This window comes from Callithrix jacchus, chromosome 22 (genome assembly GCF_049354715.1).
Source record: "Callithrix jacchus isolate 240 chromosome 22, calJac240_pri, whole genome shotgun sequence".
NCBI lineage: Eukaryota > Metazoa > Chordata > Mammalia > Primates > Cebidae > Callithrix > Callithrix jacchus.
This window is the reverse complement of record NC_133523.1, coordinates 32755513-32774228: the sequence shown is the minus strand read 5'-3', so window position 1 is coordinate 32774228 and position 18716 is coordinate 32755513. Positions and strand designations below refer to the sequence as shown.

General features: G+C 43.1%; 1 long non-coding RNA gene across 1 annotated transcript in view; it reads left to right on the top strand.

Annotated features, from left to right (window-relative positions):
• Positions 1 to 3239: 3239 nt before the first annotated feature.
• The window catches only part of LOC144580734 (uncharacterized), a 27389-nt gene continuing 11912 nt past the window's right edge, over positions 3240 to 18716 (top strand). Inside the window, exons 1-2 of the long non-coding RNA XR_013530790.1 lie at positions 3240 to 3427; positions 4465 to 4511. This is a non-coding gene — a long non-coding RNA (uncharacterized LOC144580734). The remainder of the gene's footprint in view (positions 3428 to 4464; positions 4512 to 18716) is intronic.

The window sequence follows — 18716 nt, the reverse complement described above, 5'->3', positions numbered from 1 at the left end:
AGGATGGTCTCGATCTCTTGACCTCGTGATCCACCCGCCTCGGCCTTCCAAAGTGCTTGGATTACAGGTGTGAGCCACCGCGCCCAACCTAATACTTTTCTTTTGGCCTGTCTTTATCGAAATTTTTTTCTTTTCTCTTTTTTTTTTTTTGAGACATTCTTGTTCTGTCACCCAGGCTGGAGAGCAGTAGTGCAATCTCAACTCACTGCAACCTCTGCCTCTGGGTTCAAATGATCCTCCATCCTCAGTCTCCCAGTAACTGGAAATACAGGTGTGCACCACCACACCCAGCTAATTTTTGTCTTTTTGTAGAGAAGGGGTTTTGCCATGTTGCCCACGCTGGTCTCAAACTCCTGGCCTCAAGTAATCTTCCCACCTCAGCTTCCCAAAGTGCTGAGATTACAGGCATGACCCACCATGGCTTGCTATGTCTTTAATAAATTTTATGCCAGTTAGACAAAAATTCATTGGAGAGCACATATAAATTGGATATAAATAAATTGAATAATCATTATTAGTTCACAAATTAGCTAAAATTGAGCTATAACCATCTGGGTATGGTACCTTTTTAATTGAACATACTTCAAAATATCAAATAAAATAAAGCATTTCATATGGTTATTCTGTTCAGATTTTCTATCTCAGTAATAATGATTTAAATTTCTTCTTCTTTTTTTTTTTTTTTTGAGATGGAGTTTTGCTGTTGTTACCCAGACTGGAATGCAATGGCACAATCTCGGCTCACTGCAACCTCCGCCTCCTGGATTCAAGCAATTCTCCTGCCTCAGCCTCCCGAGTAGCTGGGACTACAGGTGCGCACCACCATGCCCTGCTAATTTTTGTATTTTTAGTAGAGACGGGGTTTCACCTTGTTGACCAGGATGGTCTCGATCTCTTGACCTCGTGATCCACCCGCCTCGGCCTCCCAAAGTGCTGGGAATATAGGTGTGAGCCACTGCACCCGGCCAATGATTTAAATTTCATTAGAAAATCTACAATTTCCTCTACCATGGTTATAGAGTTGTATATAACAGCCTCAAAATTCTTTTAAACCCCGGGCTGGGCACTGTCTCATGCCTGTAATCCCAGCACTTTGGGAAGCCAAGGCAGGCAGATCACCTGAGGTCAGGTGTTCGAGACCAGTCTGGCCAACATGATGAACCCTTGTCTCTACTAAAATTTAGCCAGGTGTGGTGGTGGGCACCTGTAATCCTAGCTACTTGGGAGGCTGAGGCAGGAGAATCCCTTGAACCTGGGAGGCGGAGGCTGCGGTAAGCTGAGACCGCCTGACTGCACTGTAGCCTGGGCAACAAGAACAAAACTCAATCTCAAAAAAAAAATTCTTTTAAACTCTATATCCATGGGGTTTTTTCCCCTCATTTCTGATGTTTTTGCTTTATTTCACTCTTACCAGTCTTATGTTTCACTTATCTTTTAGTACTAAATTGTGGATTTTTAAATTTTGGTCTAGTATTTTGTTTTCTAGTTTGTAAACTAGAAATACTTAAGAATTTTTTTTTATTTAATAAAATGTAAAAAGTAATGTTTCACAAGAAAGAAACGATAATGGCCAAAAATATAAGGGACTATTTTTTAACCTAAAAGTCACAGTTACACATACTAGAAATAAACGACTGTTAACAATGTGTTACTAACTTTACAAATATCATTGCCGAAGTGTCTACGTTTCTGTTATTTATATATATATATGTATATGTATTTTGAGACCATGTCTTACTCTATCGTCAGGCTGAAGTGCAGTGGCTTGATCTCGGCTCACTGCAACCTCTGCCTCCCAAGTTTAAGCGATTCTCTTGCTCAGCCTCCCAAGTAGCTGGGACTACAGGTGCGTGCCACCATGCCCAGAGAATTTTTGTATTTTTGTTTTTTTTTTTTTTTTTGAGACAGAGTTTCGCTGTTGTTACCCAGGCTGGAGTGCAATGGCACAATCTCGGCTCACCGCAACCTCCGTCTTCTGGGTTCAAGCAATTCTCCTGCCTCAGCTTCCGGAGTAGCTGGGACTACAGGCACGCACCACCATGCCCAGTTAATTTTTGTATTTTTAATAGAGACAGGGTTTCACCTTGTTGACCAGGATGGTCTCGATCTCTTGACCTTGTGATCCACCTGCCTCGGCCTCCCAAAGTGCTGGGATTATAGACGTTAGCCACCGCGCCCGGCCAATTTTTGTATTTTTAATAGAGACAGGGTTTCGCCATGTTGGCCAGGATGGTCTGGATCTCTTGACCTCGTGATCCTCCCGTCTCCACCTCCCAAAGTGCTAGGATTACAGGCGTGTCCAGTCTATTTGTAACATTTTAAAATACAGTATTACATGGTTTATTTTAGTAGCACTTTTCCATGTCCTCAAGTTATTTCTCAAACATACTTCTGTCATTAAACATCCTTCTGCAACTTAATCCTAAAATAATGACGTTGCATCCCACTACATTGCTATTCCATTATTTCCACTGCAGACCCAAGGTTATCCCTCATCCTCCTCCAGTCCCTTGCCGGTGACTGCTCCGCTAAGCCACATCCTCAAACCGCTAGGCCAGGTCATTTCCCAGACACCTTCCAGGAAAGCCTGTGGCCTGGCCCGAACAGAAATTAGTGACTTAAATGCTAAGATGCCAGAAGACCTGGACTGGGAAGTGAATTCCCAGCCCAAACTTAGCCACCCGGCGGTATCGGGATTGTGGCACAGGTGAGCGAAGTCTCAGGTCTGGGCTAACTCCTATTTGGTGGTTAGGCCAGGAGTCGCCCTCTCCTGATCCCGCCCCAGAGTGCGACTCACTATGGAGGGAACCCTGTGTGGTCCGCTCCCTGGCTTTTCACTGCACTTCTGAGAGGCCACTGGGAATACACACACAAACCCCACTCCCTGACCCTCCTTTTGGGGCGAGGGCGGCTGCAGCCGGGTTAACTTCGCGGACTCCGGAAGCTTTGGCGGCGGGCCGGGCCGTCACCTACAAGGTTTGCGGTTACATTTTTCTGAATCCTCCACAGACCCACACCCTTTATCTAGCCCTTGGCGGCCACCTTTTGCTGCCTGGGCCTGTGTGTTCGGTCCTGGGAGGTTGCTCGGGCGCGGCTGGGCACTCTGTCCTCGTCTTCACTGGAGGTGGGGACCGTGGTGTAGTCCCGGCCGCAGGCGGGCCCCCACCTCTGGACTACATTTCCCAGGGAGCCCCGCGGCCGAAGTAGGCTGGTCCGCGTGAGTTGGCCGGAGTTGGAACGCAAAGGGCGGGAACGTCCCTGGCTGCGGAGCTCACTGGGTTGGGACATACTCGTTTAGACCCGAGTGCTGGGACGCCGAAGGGGCGGTAAGGTGTCCCGGCGCGGGGCTGGGGTCGTCTGGAGTTTAAAAGACAGGTGGCTCTCGGAGATGTGCGGGCGGGCTGCATGCCCGCGCTTCACCGCGAAGGCAAGTCAGGACTGTGCGTTGGGGAAAGGAGAGAGTGTCTGGGCCGTGCAGTCGGGATGGCCGGGGAGTGTCAGGGCCGCTGGCCCCGCTCAGGAGACAACAGTGTCGGGTAGCGAGCGGGCAGGGAGTGTGTGTGGTGAGGCTGGCGCAGGAGCGGGCTGGTAATGTTAGGAGGTTTGGGGTATCACAACCTTGCCTCCTCCTGACTGGACTAAAAGTCCGTGCCGTTCTCCCTGGATGTGGATTGTGCGCCCGGCGTCAGGAGCTCGGCGACTTGTGCCCGCGGTGCCCGCGGTGCCCGCGGGGCTGTGGTGGGAGCCCTGTCTGCGCAGGATTCTGTGTGGCTGTACATGTGAGTGTATGTGCGCGCGCGAGCCCCTGGGGCCAGGTCGTCGACCCCACCTTTGGGAGGCCTGGGAGGGGGCGGGCGCCCTCGCTGTACATTCTGGGGATACGTTGGGCGGGGTCTGCCGGTGGAAAAGTCCTGGGCTTCCACCCAAAACCCCAACTGCGGCTGGTCTGTAGGTAGTGAATCTCTGAATGGCCTTCCGGCCACCCGGCCTATCTCTGGTGTGGGTTGAGGGTGGAGATTGTTCTAGGGTTTGGGCCTGGGGAGTCCCTGCTATATCCTCTTCTTTGTTCTTTCACCCTGTAGCCACCAGGCATCTAGGCCCATAAAGGTGCCCCCGGCCTAAAGAATAGGAGTTTGAGATCCTGTTGGTGGATCCACTTAAGCTGTGTCTTGGCACCACAGATTTTTGGGCTCAGTGTAAGACGCTAGGCCTGAAAGTTCCCCAAATTAGGTCCTTATTTATGGAGGAAGAAGGCAACGGTCTGAGGAGCTTTCCCAGGACTCCTCTCTGGGCTTCTAAGGTCACCTGCGTTTCTTTGTGAGGATAACAGAGGGCATTGGAGTTGCAGCTTTTTTAGACTCCCTCTCAGTGCTTGGGGTGGGGCAGGAGTTTGGCCTCCCAAGGGGTTCAGGGAAGGATTGTTGTCTTACAGTTTCTTAACCTTTTTCCACCTCTTTTTTTAAGAACCCAGAAGAGGAGAGAACTGCTGTGCATCTGAAGTGATGGTGGAGGTAAGTTGCATTTGACATTTTCTTCTTGGGAAAGACTTACTGGTTTTCAGGACAGTGTCCTATTTCGGAAATTTATCCAAAAGATTTATCATGATTTGGAGAAAGGGGAAGAGGGGAGGAAACTGCATTTATGGAGCATTTTCCTAAAGCAGCCCAGGGCTATTTTTCAAATGTTGTCTCATCTGATCTAGAATTTCTGCTTACTTGGATTTTGTTCATGCTCATAAGAGTGTTGACAGAAACCATGCCTCAGTGATTTGACAGGGAAACTGAAGAACAGAATTAGCTTTTTCAGTCTCACTAATTTTGTTGTCCCCTCCATGGTCACATGCAATAGCCATTTTGCTTATAAATTTCTTTTCTTTTTTTTTTTTTTTTTGAGACAGAGTCTCGTTCTGTCACCTAGGCTGGAGTGCAGTGGCGTGATCTCGGCTCACTGCAACCTAAGCCTCCCAGGTACAAGTGAGTCTCCTGCCTCAGCCTCCCGAGTAGCTGAGATTACAGGCACCTGCCACTAGGCCTGGCTAATTTTTGTATTTTTAGTAGAGATGGGGTTTCACCATGCTGATCTTGAGCTCCTGAGCTCAAGCAGTTCCCAGCCTCCCAAAGTGCTGGGATTACAGGTGTGAGCCACCTCACCCGGCCCACTTATCAATTTATTTTCTTTCTTTTTTTTTGAGGTGGAGTCTCGCTCTGTCACCCAGGCTGGTGTGCAGTGGTGGGATCCCTGCGCAATGCAACCTCCACCTCTCAGGTTCAAGCAATTCTCCTGCCTCAGCCTCCTGAGTAGCTGAGATTACAGGCTCAGGCCACCACGCCTGGCTAATTTTTGTATTTTTAGTAGGGATGGGGTTTCACCATGTTGGTCAGTCTGGTCTTGTACTCCTGATCTCGTGATCCACCCACCTCAGCCTCCCAAAGTGCAGAGATTACACACGTGAGCCACCGCGCCCAGTCTCAATTTCTTAGAGACTGCAGTGTCTGCCTGTCCAGTTTATCTCCATATATTTTTTCCTCAAGATAGAAATAACGTGAATACCCTCTTATGATTAAGTGATATACAATTTTTGCAAAAGTTTCAAAACTTGAGGGAGTCATTTAAGAAAGTTTAAGTCACCTATCCATGGTCCCTCCATCCAGATAGTCACTATTAATGTTTTCAAATTATTTTGTCTGCTCATATGTGTGAGATCATGTGATTTGTTTTTCAGGGTGGGTTCATACGACTAATAAAAGTAGCTAACTTATTGAGCATGCACTTTGAACCACTTAGAGTTGGACATTCTTTACAGATGTGATCTTGTTTACTCCACATAACAGCCCTATCAGACAGGTATGACTATATTTCATTAATTCTCTGATGCACTTTTTTCCACATTTTAACCTCTCTGAAATCAAAAGGGGCTTTACAAAAATTCTTGGCAAGTGATAGTTTTATTGATGGCATTTATTTTCTTTCCTAGTATATGAAGTTACAGTGGCATTATAATCAGTGACACCTCAGACTTTTTGAAATGGAGTATTATTCTAGTTTGACAACTGAGGAAATCAAGTCATTCGCCTCAAAGTTAAAAAATGACAGAGCTGGGATTTCTAACTAACCTACTGAGTTCCTTTGCCCGCTTGTCAAAGAATGCTGTCTTTTTTGGTTTATTTTAAACAAGTTCATATGTTCAGCATATTTTCTATTTATCATTTATAAGTTGTTTTAGAAATGTTTTTTCACAGCTAATCTATTTTGTGTGCTTTTAGATTCATTTAGTTTTCAGAAATGTATTCAGATAAATCAACTCCTTCCTTAAATTTACTTCCCTTTGTCCTATCCCAGATGGTCTTCCTTACCATAAAAATAGAATAGTTACTTTTATATTTTCCTAAAATACTTTTTGTCTTTTATCCAAACAATCTAGTATTTAAGATATTTGATGTTATATCTGACTAGAGACTGTTGGCTATAAAATTCCAAATTTGGAGTGTTTATTTGGATTTTTTTATGTTACTTTGGAGTAACATATTTTAAAGCGTGGCATGGTATTTGTAGGCTGTGAAATTTAAGGGTGTTTTTTTCCCTAGATATGTCTGAATGTGGCACTTACTTCATTAATTCTGGCCAGTCCTCAAGAATTAATTGCTTTCAATCTAAGACTAAAGAAACATATTTTTTCTATTCTGAATTAATCTGTTTCTTTCTCTTTTACTTTTCTTTAGAATTAAGTAAGAATTTATTGAGTTTCTCTTCCCATTCCCATAGAGGCCAAAACCTTTCTAAGATTGTCAGAAGATCGCCATACCTTCCCCATCCATTCTCTGCACATCCGTGGGGAGGGAGCTTCAGTTCCCTTCACCCTTTAACTCTTCACTGTTTATTTCTCCCTGTATATTCTCCTCTCCTGAAAATATTCATTGTCCTTTGTCCCTGCTAATGGGATGCTGTGCACTGCAATAAAAGGGTAGAATGTTAGCCCATTTCTGCCATTTGCTTGCTCTGTGACCATGGGCTTCCTTATAATTTCTCTGTATAATGTGATCTTAACAGTTTGGGGAATGTGATGATAATGGAAATTCACCTGTGCTTACACTGGCAACCTCGGGTCCCCTAGTCCTACCTTCTGGTCTCCCCAACATCAAGTGAAGTTCCCAATTTCATTGCTTCTTTTTTCTTTCTGTTCTATGAGCTTATACCCTAGGGCCACACTCTAATGTCTTTTGCCTTGTAAGAGTAGATACTCTCTATGTTGACCTGATTGGGCTCCCTAGCTCCACTTTTACTCTTTGCCAATAAGATAGTCCAGTAATGGACTAATCTTTTGTTCAGTGAATCCCTGTTACTTTCAGGGTAAATCTCCAACTCTTTGACATTCATTGCATATTTACTAAAAAAACACATTCTGCATTTAACAGAGCACGAAGCCTAGTATTGGAGTAAAGTGGAGAGTAAAGATGACGTGTTTAGTCCTGGCAGGTATCACCTGTCATTCAAAACATTTCCATCCTGATCCACAGATCTCTGTGGAGTTCTCCAGTATCACTTCTCTCTACTCCTCTCCCAGAACCCCTCATCAGTTATCCCAGGTAACTTTCTGCTCCTCAGAAACACAGGATGCAATTGGTCTCCCTTCTTACCTCCAACTTCTGCTCACTCTGCTTGGAATGCTGCTCAGTCTGTTTTCTGCTTGTTGGAATTCCATTCCTTTTCTGAGTCCCAGTTAATCTTCTACATGTTATGTGAAACTTTCCCCTACCCCTCAAACTACATAAGTCACTATTTCCTCATTTCCTATAGCAAGATTCTTCTTTTAATTGGAGGCAACATATCCTGCTTTAAAACCCCTCAGTTAATTCTTTTAACCTGTCAGGACAAGTATAAATGTCTCAGGATCTCATCCTTTTTTTCAGCCTCATCTCTCTGCTCCCTCTCTGACTCTACCCTAGTTACGTTAAACTACTAGGAGTTCTCAGAATACACAGTCTATCTCATGCCTCCATTGCACAAGAAACACAAGAAGGCCGTTTATCCTTCACCACCTCTTTCTCTGGGTTCTACTGAATCTAGGTCAAGAACCATTGTCTATGAAGCCTGCATCAGTCTTATGGTTGGGCTTGATCCCAATTACTGTCTCTCTTAATCTCTTACAGTCTTTAGTGTCTTCTTTTTTTCTTTTTATTCTTTTTTTGAGGTGGAGTTTCACTTTTGTTACTCAGGCTGGAGTGCAATGGTGCAATCTTGGTTCACTGTAACCTCCGCCTGCAGGGTTTCAGCTATTCTCCTGCCTCAGCCTCCCGAATAGCTGGGATTACAGGCATACACTACCACACCTGGCTAATTTTGTGTTTTTTAGTAGACACAGGGTTTCTCCGTGTAGGCCAGGCTGGTCTTGAACTCCTGACCTTTGGTGATTTGCCTGGCTTGGCCTCCCAAAGTGCTGGGATTACAGGCATGAGCCACCGTGCCTGGCCTGTAACTTTTTAAAACTACTTTTATTAAATATTGAATAGTAGAACATGTGTAACATATTACTGGGGACTGAACACCCATGTTAAGAGGTAGAATGTTAATGTTAAAATTCCCATGTGTGCTTTGATCATCCCAATCCAACTCCCCTTCTGTAGCTGTCAGAGGTATCTGTTATTCTGAATTTTGTGTTTTGCATTTCCTTTTTTTTCTTTATAGTCTTAACCATATGTGTTTGTTTTCCTGTTTCAATTTGATGTAAAGAAATCGTATTGTTTGGATTCTTCTGCAACTCTATTACTTGTTTTCCAACGAGTGTTCAGGAGATTCATTCACATTGCAAACTTATCCTACTGTATAGCTATCCATTGTATGAACATATTTTTTCACGTGTATTGTGTACATTACTCCTGTGAACATTCTTGAACTCTTCTTTTTGTATACTGTGCAAGAATTTCTGTAAGTATGTAACTAGAAATGGACTTGCTAGGTCATAGGTTATAGGCATTTTCAACCTTACTACATATTCCCCAGTTGTTTTCTAAAGTGTTTATTATACTCATTTATAATTCCTGTTACTTCATATCTTCACCAACACTTAGTATTACTAAACATTTAAATTTTTACTCGCTTGGGTATGAATGGGTATATATTATTCTGATTTCAAACTTGCATATTTTGGTACTAAATGAGGTCGAGCCCCCCACCCCACTTTTATGCTTATTGGCATTCATGTTTTCCTTTCTCCAAAGTATAATTTTATGTCATTTCTGATTTTTCTATTGGTTTTTATATTTCCAGGGTTTTTGTTCCATTTAATGCTTTGTATGCGTGTCTTAAATATTGTGGATTTTCATCCTTCTCAGTTATATGTACGGTGCATGCTTTCTAACTGTAATCTTTAAATGATGGTAGAAATTCTCAATTTTAATGCCATCAAATTTAACACTATTTATTTACGTCTTGTATATGATATCTCTCTTCTCCTAAGAGTGAAGATATTCTCCCTATTTTCTATAAATGATTTATTTTGCCTTTTGTGTTTAAGTCTTTAATTCACTTGGAATTAATTGTAGGGGGGTATGGTATTTCCATTTGGATAACTAATACCTGAAACATCATATATTGAAAAGGCCATTGTAAAGGATTAGGCAAACTGCAAGGTCTGAGGGAACAGTTCCTACACTCAGACACAACTTAAGGGATTCCTGTGACCACTCTCACTTCAGACCAGCTAGCTACAAATTCAGGTGTTTCTACCACCATCCTTAGGTGTAATAATCTAGTAGAGACTCACAGAACTCACTGAAAGCTGTTATATTCACAGTCACATTTATAACAGGGAAAGGATACATTGGGCTGTATTACCCTCCCAGTATTGATGTTTGGCTGTACGTACACCCAGAATATTGTCAACCAGAGAAGCTCACTCAAGCTTCAGTGCCCACAGTTTTTACTAAAGTTTCACTACATAGGCATCATTGATTGAATCATTTTCCATGTGCATGAACTCAGTTTTGCTTTAAAGATAATAATACAGCTGCTTGCAGAAGACAGTAGTTACATGAAGATTATCAGTCCTCTGTCACATTCCTTGTAGTAGAACACATCTCCCATGATTTTTTGTTATCTTATATATAAACAAGTATTGTACTCCAGGTGGGTGCGTTCCTCCTCTCACTTCCAGGAACAGTTTGCTCCATCTATGGAGTAGCCATTCTTTCATTCATTACTTTCTTAATAAACTTGCTTTCACTTTACTCTTTGGACTTGCCCTGAATTCTTATATGAGATCTAAGAACCCTCGCTTGGGGTCTGGATTTGGACCCCCTATCCAATAACAATAGCATATTAATGTAATTTCAGCAATGTTCTATTGTGGAATTGACTCTTTGGTTTCAAGCCTGGTCTCCTGAGATTAAAGAAATCCAGGGCCAGGTGCAGTGGCTCACGCCTGTAATCCTTAGCACTTTGGGAAGCCGAGGTGAGTGGATCACTTGAGGTCAGAAGTTCAAAACCAGCCTGGACAACATGGCAAAACCCCATCTCTACTAAAAATACAAAAATTAGCCAGATGTGGTGGCAGCCACCTGTAATGCCAGCTGCTCAGGAGGCTGAGGCAGGAGAATTGCTTGAACCTAGGAGGCAGAGGTTGCAGTGAGCTAAGATTGAGCCACTGCATTCCAGCCTGGGTGACAGAGACTCCATCTCAAAAAAAAATAAAAAGAGGCCGGGCACGGTGGCTCATGTCTGTAATCCCAACACTTTGGGAGGCCAAGACGGGTGGATCATTAGGTCAGGAGTTCAAGACAAGCCTGGCCAATATGGTGAAACCCCATCTCTACTAAAAACTAAAAAAATTAGCTGGGTGTGCTGGCACATGCCTGTAGTCCCAGCTACTCAGGAGGCTGAGGCAGAAGAATCACTGGAACAGGGGAGGTTGCAGTGAGCTAAGATCGTGCCACTGCACTCCAGCCTGGGCAACACAGCGAGACTTCACCTCAAAAAAAAGAAAGAAAGAAATGCAAAGTGGAAATGTCCTCTTGTCTCCCAATATTTGAGAAGGAAACTCCTCTGAGTATGGGTAGAAACTGAGAATAACAGTTATCCATAGTTTTGATTGCTTTTAAAGGCAACTTAACACATTTCAGAAGTCAACATAGATGACAAATACAATGAAAGTGTAAAAACGTAAAACTGGAATGTACACATAGGCTAACTAAATGAGGAAGAAGAAGAGATAAAGACTAGCGATTGTATACAGTGTTTATTTTGGCTGTCTCTAAAAGCTCATTAAAATGACAGTAAAGGAAAGAACGTATAAAAAAAACAGGATAGGAAATATCAACACATTTTTGGAAAATGAAATGCATAAGGAAATCTGTCAATTTATAGTACAATGAGTTTAAACAAAAGGTCCTGCTAAAGAGATCTTCATAGAGAAATTAGATGTTTTGTACCACAAAATACCAGAAAGGCTCCCAGCAATCCCATGGCAACAATGCTGATGACAGCAGGAACAACCAGGCTGGTGCCTAAAATCTCAAGGGAGAAAAATCCTTCTCTGATTGAAGGAACTGTATTCCAAGAACATAAGGGGAATTATCTTGCTTTTTTCTCACTTATTGATTGGTCCTAGAGGTTTACATGAAATGTGTGGCAGAATAAAAAGCAAGGAGGCCAGGCATGGTGGCTTACACCTGTAATCCCAGCACTTTGGGAGGCTGAGGCGGGCAGATCACTTGAGGCCAGGAGTTCAAGACCAGCCTGGGCAACATGGCAAAACCCCATCTCTTCTAAAAATACAAAAATTAACCTGATGTGGCAATGCCTGTAATCCCAGCTACTTCGGATGATGAGGCATTAGAATCTTTTGAACCTCGGAGATGGAGTTTGCAGTGAGGTGAGATTGCATCACTGCACTCCAGCCTGGGTGACACAGTGACACTCCATCCAAAAAAAAGGAAAGATGAGAAAAAGAGGAAGGAGAGAGAAGGAAGGAAGGGAAGAGGGCATAGCAAAGCAAGGGCCTCACCTTTCTATACAGAAGATGAGATAGTCTCTAAGTTGGAGCGTATTGGGGAGATCAGAGAGAATAAAGCTCAAGAAAGCAATCCCACAAAATTAGGAACTCCAGAAGTTATCTCCAAGCTGTGCATTCATGAATCTGACTCTAAATAGCATACTGAAACTGAGAATTAAAATACAGAGTAGAACACTGCCCAGGTAGACTGGCCACAGGGTGGCATAGACATGGAACAGCTCTGTGAAAGCTTTGAAAATTGAACTGATATTACAGAACACAGAAGATGAGTAGGAGGAGATTGTGGCCTGAGTCTTATTTGGTTGATTGCCTGCTAAACCAAAAAGTGATTTAAACCAAGACCCAGAGAAACATAATAGTCAAAATGCCCAGAATACAATAAAAAAATTACTAGACATCAAACGAGGAAAATAATGTCATCTCATGGGGAGGAAATAATAAAAAGACATCAATCCTGAGATGACACAGGTGTTGGAATTATCAGACAAAGACTTTATTTATTTATTTATTTGAGACGGAGTTTCGCTGTTGTTACCCAGGCTGGAGTGCAATGACACTATCTTGGCTCACCGCAACCTCTGCCTTCTGGGTTCAAGCAGTTCTCCTGCCTCAGCCTCCCGAGTAGCTGGGATTACAGGCACACACCACCATGCTCAGCTAATTTTTGTATTTTTAGTAGAGACGGGGTTTCACCTTGTTGACCAGGATGTCTCGATCTCTTGACCTCGTGTCCACCCACCTCAGCCTCCCAAAATGCTGGGATTATAGGCGTGAGCAACCACGCCCGGCCCAGACAAAGACTTTAAAGCAGCTATTATAACCAAGCTCTAAGAAAAAACACACTTCAAACAAATAAAAAATAATCTCCACAGAGAAATGAAAGATGTTAAAAATATCCAAATAGAAATCTTAGGTCAGGTGCAGTGGCTCATGCCTGTAATCCTAGCACTTTGGGAGACTGAGGCGGCAGATTGCCTGAGCTCAGAAGTTTTAGACCAACTTGTGCAACACGAGAAACCCCGTCTCAGCTAAAATACAGAAAATTAGCCATGTGTGGCAGTGTGCACCTGTAGTTCCAACTACTCAGGAAACTGAGGCAGGAGAACTGCTTGAACCCAGAAGGTGGAGGTTGCAGTGAGCCCAAATCATGCCACTGCACTCCAACCTGGGTGACAGAGCAAGACTCTGTCTCCAAATTTTTTTTTGAACTGAAAAACACAGTAACTGAAAAAAATTCACCAGACATGCTCAATAGCAGAATGGATGTGATGGAAGAAAGACAGATGAACTTGAAGATTGATTAATGGAAATATCTGTAAAATAGAAAAAGGATCCAAAACAAGAACTTCAGTTTCAGCACTGACATGTAGAGCTTGGAAGTTATCCTTCCAAACAAAAAGGCTGGACAAACTGAAAATCAACTTTCTTGGATTCATTAGAAAACTGAGGTTGCAGAGCAAACCAGCACCCTGAAATGTGAAGAGACAGGCAAATTCAGAGCAAGACAGTCAAGATGTTTGCCTAGATTAAAAGCCACAGGAGCCCTAAATGTGTAGGAACAGTTAAATAGTAATTTTGGTAAATTGGTGGAGGCTGTGTCAGGGGAAAGACCTTACCAGGGCCTTGTTGCAGACCTTGTTCCTGGGGGAAGGGCATTTCTCTCCTTCCACCTCCCTCGGGCCTGTCTTACTTATGGTGGAGGTGGAGGAATCCATATAAGAGTAAACACTCAGGCTGGGCGCAGTGGCTTACGCCTGTAATCCCAACATTTTGGAGTCCAATGGGGGTGGGTCATGAGGTCAGGAGCTCGAGACCATCCTGGCCAACATGCTAAAATCCTGTCTCCACTAAAAAAAAAAATTAGCTAGGCGTGGTGGCATGTGCCTGTAACCCCAGCTACTCGGGAAGCTGAGGCAGGAGAATCCCTTGAACCAGGGATTGGAGGTTGCAGTGAACAAGATTGTGCCACTGCAACCTCCAACTCCCTGGTTCAAGCGAGTATACTCCAGCCAGGCAACAGAGCGAGACTTCGTCTCAAAAAAAAAGAAAAAAAAAAAAAAAAAAAGGCAAAGCAAAGAATGATACATGAGCTGGACATGGTAGCTCATACCTGTAATCCCAGCATTTTGGAAGGCTGAAGTAGGAGGATCCCTTGAGTCTAGAAGCTCAAGACCAGCCTGGGAAACAGAGGAAGACCCTGTCTCTACCAAAAAAAAAAAAAAAAAAATTAGCCATGGTGGCACACGCCTATGGTCCTAGCTACTCAGGAGGCTGAGGTGGGAGGATCACCTATACTCAGAGAGGTCAAGGCTGCAGTAAGCTGTGATTGCACCACTGCACTAAGCCTGGGAAACAGAGTAAGACTCTGTCTAAGAAAGAAAAAAAACAAGATATATGGCCAGGCACAGTGGCTCACACTGGTTATCCCAGCACTTTGGGAGGCTGAGGCAGGCAGATCACTTGAAACCAAGAGTTCAAGACCAACCTGGCCAACATGGCGAAACCTCGTCTCTTAAAAATACAAAAATTAGTTGGGCCTGGTGGCACACACCTGTAATCCCAGCTGCTGGGGAAGCTGAGTCAAGAGAATCGCTTGAACCCCAGGAAGCAGAAGTTGCAGTGAGCTGAAATCATACCACTGTACTCCAGCCTGGGCGACAGAGCAAGACTGTCTCAAAAAAAAAAAAAAAAAAAAAAAAAAATGAAAATACAATAGAATAAACTAAACAGATATTGTCTCTATTTAATAAAAATAATGCCGGGTGCGGTGGCTCAAGCCTGTAATCACAGTACTTTGGGAGGCCAAGGCATCACGAGGTCAAGAGATCAAGACCATCCTGGTTGACAAGGTGAAACTCTGTCTCTACTAAAAATACAAAAGAAAAAAAAATTAGCTGGGCACGGTGGTGCGCGCCTGTAGTCCCAGCTACTCGGGAGGCTGAGGCAGGAGAATTGCTTGAACCCAGAAGGCAGAGGTTGCGGTGAGCCGAGATTGTGCCATTGCACTCCAGTCTGGGTAACAACAGCAAAACTCTGTCTCAAAAAAAATAATAATAATGACCTGTTTCTATTCCATGGTATAGTAGGATATTTTTACTCTGTGTCTTTTTCCAATAATACTTCTTTCAGCTACCTGCAGTCTTTAAGACATCATTATTTTCTTGTGTGTTGGTAAAAGAGAATATAGTCAAACATGTCGGGTGTGGTGACTCACACCTGTAATCCTAGAACTCTGGGAGGCTGAGGCAGGCGGATCACCTGTGGTGAGGAGTTCAAGACCAGCTTGGCCAACATTGCGAAACCCCATCTCTACTAAAAATACAAAAATTTTGTGTTTTTACAAAATACAGTGGCAGGCATCTATAGTCCCAGCTACTCGGGAGGCTGAGGCAGTAGAATCGCTTGAACTTGGAAGGCAGAGATTACAGTGAGCTGATATCGCACGACTGCACTCCAGCTTGGGTGACAGAGTGAGATTCTGTCTCAAAAAAACAAACAAACAAACATTTACTTTGGCTTACACCTCTGCTCTCATCAATCCCACATGACACTGATTCTTGGTGCCCAATGTGATGCCATGGAGTTCAGTTTCCCCTAACAGAAGTCTTGAAAGTGGACTATATACAGTTTTATTTACAAGCAACAGCATGTTTTCAGATTTGTAGGTGATCTCTAGGGCCCTGGAATGTAGACATGTCTTGTTTCCTTGGGGACTTTGACCACCAGACAATCTAACAATATGATTAATGAGGGCTTTGGTGTGGGCCATACCAGTTTCTACCCCTGGAGGAATTGAAGACTCAAGGTATGTGCCTGAACCTCCTGGCGGAGTTGAAGATTGACCAGCCACCTAGGTAGGATGTGATCAAGACCCAGTAACAATTGGGGACTAAAAGCTCAGGAAAGCTTTCCTGGTTGGCAACACTGCATATTGTCACACATTGCAGTCAGAAAGAGGTAATGCCATCCTTGACTCCACAGGGAGGGGAGGGCTGGAAGCTCCTTCACCTTTGGAGCCCTCCTGTACTTTCTGCCCTGCGAGTCTCTTTCTTTAGCTGATTCTAACCTGTATCCCTTCTCTGTAATAAAACTAACCATAAGGCCAGGTGCAGTGGCTCACACCCGTAACCCCAGCACTTTGGGAGGCCGCGGGTGGATCACTTGAGGTCAGGAGTTCGAGACTGGCCTGGCCAAGATGGTGAAATCCCGTCTCTACTAAAAATATAAAAATTAACCGGCATGGTGGTAGCCCCCTATAATCCCAGCTACTCAGGAGGCTGAGGCAGGAAAATTGCTTGAACCCAGAAAGCAGAGATTACAGTGAGCCAAGATCACACCACTGCACTGCAGCCTGGGTGACAAAGCAAGACCTTATCTAAAAAAAATAAAATAAAAACTAGCCATAAATATATCACTTTCCTGAAGTTCCATGATTCTAGTTAATTTTTTTTTTAAGACAGAGTAAGACTCTGTGGCCCAGGCTGGAGTACAGTGGCAGAATCACAACTCACTGCAGCCTCTACCTTCTGGGCTCAAGTAATCCTCCCACCTCAGCCTCCTAAGTCATTGGGCATCAAGTAAAATGGCAACTGAACAAAACTACTTATATATAACAAGGTCTATATACCCTAAATCAAGAAGAAGCATTACACTAAATGTTTAAATAACATGCAATTTCCATTCAATTGGGAAAATGAGGAAAATGCCAACTATCCACCCTACTACTCAACTTTATTTTGAAGATTCCAGTGACTGCAATAAGAAATGCAAATAAAATAAATATTGAGGGGCCGGGTGCGGTGGCTCATGCCTATAATCCCAGCACTTTGGGAGGCCGAGGCTGGTGGATCATGAGGTCATCATATCGAGACCATCCTGGTCAACAAGGTAAAACCCTGTCTCTACTAAAAATACAAAAATTAGCTGGGCATGGTGGTGCGCACCTGTAGTCGCAGCTACTCAGGAGGCTGAGGCAGGAGAATTGCCTGAACCCAGGAGGTGGAGGTTGCGGTGAGCCGAGATCGTGCCATTGCACTCCAGTCTGGGTAACAACAGCGAAACTCCATCTCAAAAATTAATAAATAAAATAAAAATAAATAAACAAATATTGAGGAAAGTTATTTCTGTGTATGTCCATGACTGCATGGCAGAAAACTTAAAAGACTAAAAGTAATTTTTAAAAAGGAGTATCTAGTAAGGCTGAAAATTAAGAGTATCTAAATTTTAAAATGCCAGTAAAACAATAAACACCATAACACAATTTTAACACAAGCCACATTAAAAGAAGGTAAATTCAAGATTTATAAATGTTTAATACCTAAAATGATCAATACCTGAAATATTTTAAGAATCCTGAAAATCAATAAATGAGATAATGCAAAAGAAATAGAGCAAATGCATCATTAAAAAGCATAGTAAAGAAAACACAATTGGCCAATAAACACAAATGAAAAGATGCTTGACTCAGTTATAATCAGGATTTTTTTTTTTTTTTTGAGACAGGGTCTCACTCCAACACTCAGGCTGGAGTGCAGTGATATGATCATGGTTTACTACAGGCTCAACTTCCCAGACTCAAGTAATCTGTCCACCTCACCCTTCCAAGTAGCTGAAACCACAGGCATATGCCACTACATGTGAATTATTTTTGTGGAGACGGGGTTTTGCCATGTTGCCCAGCCTGGTCTTACACTCATGGGCTCAAGCAATCCTTCTACCTTGGCCTCCCAAAGTGCGGGGATTACAAGTATAAGCCACTGTGCCTAGACCAGTGTAATAAAATTGAGACTGATAGCAGAGGTAGGGAAATATGAATGCTCATATTCAGTTATCAAAGGGATTCAAAACAAACTGGTGGAGCCACAATTTGGCAATAAGCAGTGAAGCTGAACATGTATACAGCCTACAGTGAACAATTTGATTTCTAGGTAATATCTTAGATTCTTGACTCTTTAAGGAAATCAGGAAATACACAAAATGATATTCAATATAGTATCTTTATTACCTCGGAAACTCATTTATGTCCTTAATCATCATTTAATATAATATTTAAACATTAATACAAACATATTGAGGATTGGGCTGGCATATTTTCTATTCTATAGAAAAGCGCTAACCCTCCATTCAACCAGGTAACTACTTTCAGAGCACGATGTGAGCTGCAAAAAATTGCCCTGACTTACTCCCGCCCGACATACCCACTCACCATAATGTCTAAAATTATATCCATGAAGACATTCATTGTGGTTATGGTAGCATCTAAGAAAACAGTTCTATTCCAGACATTGGGACTGAGAATTCCATAATATATTTGAGATATACTCAGTTAAATAAAAATGCCTTTACTACATTTTTGATAAGCTGATAATGTGTATTTTGAATTCCTCAAAAGTAGTTTTGGTTTTTTTTTTTTGAGACAGTTTCACTCTTGTTGCAATGGCGCAATCTCAGCTCACTGCAACCTCTGCCTCCCAGATTCAAGCAATTCTCCTGCCTCAACCTCCCAAGTAGTTGGGATTACAGGCATGCACCACCACGCCCAGCTAATTTTGTATTTTAGTAGAGATGGGGTTTCACCATGTTGGTCGGGCTGGTTTTGAACTCCTGACCTCAGGTGATCTGCTTGCCTAGGCCTCCCAAGGTGCTGGAATTACAGGCAGAAGACAATGGCACCTGGGCAAAAGTAGATGTTTTATGCTTTGCTTCATTT